The sequence below is a fragment of the Dasypus novemcinctus genome, chromosome X (assembly GCF_030445035.2).
Source record: "Dasypus novemcinctus isolate mDasNov1 chromosome X, mDasNov1.1.hap2, whole genome shotgun sequence".
NCBI lineage: Eukaryota > Metazoa > Chordata > Mammalia > Cingulata > Dasypodidae > Dasypus > Dasypus novemcinctus.
In genome coordinates, this window is record NC_080704.1 from 172,267,310 (window position 1) to 172,273,309 (window position 6,000).

Consider the following 6,000-nt stretch of genomic DNA (forward strand, 5'->3'; position numbering starts at 1 on the left):
TGGGTTCAAAGTGCTGGGTAAGAATATTGATTGATCTAGCCTGACTTAGGTGCCAGGTCTCTGACTCATTCCCTGTGTCCAGTCTCTCACTAAGTCAGTAGAGGGGTAGGGCAGAGGGAATGAGTAGCAGGAAGACAATTTCCAGATATTAAGGGCAGTTTTATGACAGTAAAACAATAGATGTCAAGTACAAAATTTAGCCATACATTCATCGTATGGTTGATGAATGCCTACTCTATACCAAATTCTGTTATGGGCACTTGGCATTCATTACTGAACAAAACAGGGTTCCTGCCTTCAAAGAGCTACATTCTGGCATAAGAGAATGATGAGAAACAAACAAATACCTAATATAATCTGAAGTGGTGATAAATATTAGGAAGAAAAATAAAATGTGGTAAATGTGGTAAAGTGTGACAAAGAGAGGCACCTGGATAGGATGGTCAGGGATAGGCTTTCTGAAGAGATGGCATTTAAGCAGAGACTTGAATGAAATGTGAGAGCAATCTATGAGAATATCTGGGAGGAAGAGTGATCCAGGCAGAGGGCAAGGCACATGTGAGGACCTTAGGAATGCGTTTGCTGTCTTCTAGGTAGAGCAAGAAGTTCAATGTGACTGAAGCAGAGTGAGCTAGGTGGAGGGTGGGTAGGAGCCGAGCTGGGAGAAGTAGGCAGAGTTAGCTCCTGGAGGGCCCTGCTAGCTCTGCTGAGGAGATTCAAGTAGGATCTGGATGCAGTGGGAAAGCTTTGAAGAGACTGAAGCAGAATGACATGATCTAGTTTGCATGTAGAAGCAGGGAGCCCAGTTGGGAGACTGTGGCCGTAGTCAACTGAGAGACCATGGTGGTTGTGATGAGGATGGTGACAATGGGCATGGTGAGAAGAAGCAGTTGAACTGTGGACATGGTCTGGAGCTAGAACTGGCAGAACCAGAACCGGCAGTGAATTAGATGTGGGGAGTGAGAGAAAGGGAGAGATCCAGGGAGACCCCTGGGTGTAGGGAAGTGCCATTTACCAGGATGGGGAAGATGAGGAGAAGTGGGTTTAGGTGTGGGATTGGGCAGAATTCAAGTTACAGTTTGTTGGATAAATGAAATTTGAGCTGATGTATCTATAGGTGGGATGCATCAGTATATGGATGATATAAAATCCAAGGTTCTGGGTGTGTCACAGGCACATTAAGTGGGTTGTGCTTGAAATCAAGCTCACAAGCATCCCACCCATCCCTATCTCCTCAACCTGGACCGCCTCCTTTCTTCCCTAGTTCAGTAAAATGTATCGCCACACACAAGGTTTTTGTGTGAAAACCGGTGAGTCATTGTTACCGTCTTTTCCTTTTTCATGCCCACATCCTATCAATCACCAAGTTAGAATTTATTCTAACCACTCACCACTCATGTCTCATATGATTCTTCCCTGGTACAGGCAGCTCCTGTCACACAGGCCTTCTTTCGTTTCCTTGAGCACCCTATAAACTCTCTCCTCTGGGTCTTGTTTGTTGTTTTCAAACTACAGCTTCCTCCACTTCTATGCTAGTCAACTCCAATAGGCAGAAGAGTATAGTGATGATGGGGGCAGATTTTGCAGCTGTGGAAGCTTGGCAGACTACCAGAATTTTCTGTGTGCCTCAGTTTCTCCAAATGTGTAGTGAAGATGAACTTTTGTAAGGATTCAATGGGTTAGCTCATGGAAAGCCCTTCAAACAGTACCTGGCACAGAACAAGTGCCCAGTAAACAGTTGATCTTATTCATTCTCTGGGACCCCATTTCAATGATGCTGAGTGCCCCAGACTGTTTGGGTCTCTCTGGAGAGACCCCATGGCCTGCTCTACATAGTCCTGATCACGATTGTCATTATGGAAACCCCTGATCACAATTGTAATTGTGGTAACCCCAGAGTTAGCCCTCTTCCCTTTCCACATCATCTTCCTGTGGCACTTATATCACTAAACAAAGTACTTCACACAGGTCACTGCACTCAGTACCACATGCACCTAGCTCTGAGGAGCACTGTGTTTCAACATTATCACTGAAGGAAGTAGTACATCTATCTCGAAACATGGTGTATCAAACAGATATCCCTAGATTCAGTACCACATGCACCTAGCTCTGTTAATCAGAGCATCTTTAGGGAAACATATTGGGGCAAGAAGGAGTGGGTCAAACTCTGTTCCTGAGGCATACACCCCGGAGCTCCTTCTCTGTCTCTCTTGCTCCTTCTCTCTGCTCCTACTTCTACCTCATTTCACAACCTGCAATTCCCATGGGACCCATTCCATAGCCCAAGGGACAAACACAAGCAAAGGTTTTCACCAGAAGTACCCTATGGGTTCATAGGAAGTCCTCAGTACTTAGTAAGTTTTTCTTGTTCTTGACTAGCAGCCAGTACTGCCCCCACCTGTAGTGAAAGTGCCCTCATTCAAACCTCCTCTGTGTGGCTCCCCATGAAGCTTTGGGGAGGGGCAGGGCCTCACAAGAATCCCTCCCTTTTCTTCTCCTAGGCCACAATGATTCCCCACAGTCCTTGTCCCAGACTCTATCTACTTTAAAAATAACTCCTGGGGTCAGGGGTTGGAGAGGGTTTGGCAGGACCTCCAAAGGAGGTATGGCCACTCCAATTCTGCATCTTTGAAGACATCCCACTAGAATAAAGGGCTGACTTACCAGCCTCCTCCTTTTGGCTGATCCGATGGATAACATTGGAAAGAGACACAAACACGCCTATAGACGAATGCACATCCCCAAAGGGCAAATATAAATTCTCCAAACCATGCTGTCTAAACCCTTATTAAGGAAGAGAAACATTTCCCGACTCCACGGTGATCAGCACAAGTGACCCAAGACAGCACTAGAGGTAGAATTTAACTCTATTATGCAGAGTTGTGTCAGTTCCCCTTTGTTCATTTTCCTGCTTTCATACTGTGCCCAGGGGCCTGGAGGTACATAAGGAATGGGAGCTATTATCGGGCTGTTTACCTCTTCATCGCTGCCACTTAGCTCCACAAACACCTGGCAGAAGTTCTGAAGGGAAAGAGGTTCCTTTCTTGTGACATTTTGAGAGTGATCCCTTTCCTGGACAGGGTGTTCAGCTATTATCTCAGTCTCCTTTTGTGTATGAAACAGCCTGGGTAGAAGGTGCTGACAGGACAGCAAAGAACTGCTCTTGAGGTCTGCCATGGCCTACCAGGTGGACTAAGGGAGAGTGTAAACTACGATGTAAACTATTATCCATGCGGTGCAGCAGTGCTCCAAAATGTAGTCACCAAATGCAATGAATGGGCCACGATGCTGAAAGAGGTTGTTGCTGTGGGAAGAGTGGGGTGAGGGGGGTGGGGCCTATATGGGGACCTCATATATATTTTTTATATTATTTATTTATTATTATTTTTTAATTACATTAAAAAAAAATATGAGGTCCCATTCAACCCCACCGCCCCCGCCCCCCGCTTCCCCCACAGCAATACTCTCTCCCATCATCATGACACATCCATTGCCCTGGTAAGTACATCTCTGAGCATCACTGAACCCCATAGTCAATGGTCCACATCATAGCCCAGACTCTCTCATGTTCCATCCCATGGGCCCTGGGGGGATCTACAATGTCCCGTAATTTTTTTAATGTAACATTTAAAAAAATAAAGAAGAAAAATAAATAAATAAAGTGATCTAAATGATTACTTAACATCTACCTTTGCCCTAAGTCGGGAAGCTCCATGTTTATCCTCAGAGCCTAGTGCCTGGCAACATAGTAGATGCTCAGTGAAGAGTTGATCAATGACTGACTCTCCTTTAGAGATTATAAGTGCTGAAGGAATTCAGAGAGCCAAAGTATCAGGGTGGGGGAGTGGGTGGAGGGGAGAGCATGACCAGAAAGAAGACTGGCCCAAGTTCACTGCCGGTTACCATTCATTCAGGTGAGGAGGTCAAGTCTAGAGGTCCAGAGTTGAAAAGCAGAGTGAGACTCAGCATCATGAAGTAGTATCTTTCCAAGCGAGCAGGCAAATGCAGGGGGGAAGAAGAGAATTCCAGAGGCAGAAGCAAGCACCCTGGTGAGGGAGCAGTGCTGCAGAACATAGAGACTAGAAATAGCACTGGGAATCAGGACATAGGCTTCGGGCCACTGATGGAGTCATCAATAGAAGTCACCAATTCACACAGAGAATCTAGATCCAAAGGGCAAAAGTACGGGGTGGGAACTAGCAGAATATTTGAGTCAATATCGTTGTAAGATGAAGGCTTACATCCTGTCTAAGGCCAGCTCTGGGCTCCAAATTGGGATGAAACACCCCAATAGGTCCAGGAAATTCGCTTGTTTGTGGGAAAGTTTACAAACTAAGGGCAGGGAGCCAGGTAGTTCCTAATATCCATCATATATAAAGATTTATTTTTTTATATTTATTTATTTATTTATTTCTCTTCCCTTCCCTCCTCTGCCCCGGTTGTCTGTTCTCTGCGTCTATTTGCTGTGTGTTCTTCTTTGTCCGCTTCTGTTGTTGTCAGTGGCACGGGAATCTGTGTTTCTTTTTATTGCGTCATCTTGTGTCAGCTCTCTGTGTGCGGTGGCGCCATTCCTGGGCAGGTTGAACTTTCTTTCGCGCTGTGCGACTCTCCTTACGGGGTGCACTCCTCGTGCATGGGGTTCCCCTATGCGGGGGACACCCCTGCGTGACACGGCACTCCTTTGTGTGCATCAGCGCTGCGCATGGGCCAGCTCCACATGGGTCAAGGAGGCTGGCGGTTTGAACCGCGGACCTCCCATGTGGTAGACAGACGTCCTAACTCCTGGGCCAAGTCCGCTTCCCATCATATATAAAGATATCTTACACCTCGAAAATAAAAACAAACTTACTGAGAAAGTGGGTAAGAGATTTGAATAGATACTTTTCCAAAGAAGAAATACAAATGGCTAAGAAGCACACGAAAGGATACTCAACATCGCTAGCTATTAGGGAAATGCAAATCAAAACTACAATGAGATATCATCTTACACCCATTAGACTGGTGGCTATTAATAAAACAGAGAGGGAAGCGGACTTGGCCCAATCGATAGGGCGTCTGCCTACCACATGGGAGGTGCACAGTTCAAACCCCGGGCCTCCTTGACCCGTGTGGAGCTGGCCCATATGCAGTGCTGATGTGTGCAAGAAGTGCCGTGCCAAGCACGGGTGTCACCCATGTAGGGAAACCCCATGCACAAAGGAGTGCATCCCATAAGGAGAGCTGCCCAGTGCAAAAGAAAAGTGCAGCCTACCACACACATGGAGAGCTGACACAACAAGATGACGCAACAAAAAGAAACACAGATTCCCGGTGCCGCTGATAAGGATAGAAGCGGCCACAGAAGAACACACAGCAAATGGACACAGAGAACAGACAACTGGGGAGGGGAGGGGAGAGAAATAAAATAATAATAATAAATCTTTAAAAAACAACAACAACAAAAACAAACAAACAGAGAACTACAAGTGTTGGAGAGGATGGGAAGGAAAGTGAACGCTTATCCACTGCTCATGGTAATGCAGAATGGTGCAACCATTGTGGAGGACTGTTTGGTGGTTCTTCAGGAAGCCAACTATAGAATTTCCATATGATCCAGCAATCCCACTGCTGGGTATAAACACAGAATTGAAAACAGGGACACAAACAAATATACGCACACCAATGTTCAAAGAAGCATTATTTACTATTGCCAAAAGTTGGGAGCAACCCAAATGTCCATCAACAGATGAATGGATAAGCAAACTGTATATACATACAGTGGAATATTCCTCAGCTGGAAGAAGGAATACAGTATTAATACACAAGATAACATGGATGAATATTGAAGACCTTATGTTGAGTAAAGTAAGCCAGTCATTAAATGTCAAATATTGCATGACCTCGCTGTTTTGACCTAGGCCTATTTAGCAGACTCGCAGAGCTAGAGCCTGGAAGATAGGTTATCAGGAGTCAGAAAGGGAGTAGAGGGTGGTGAGCTTATGCTCAATTTGGGCAAAACCC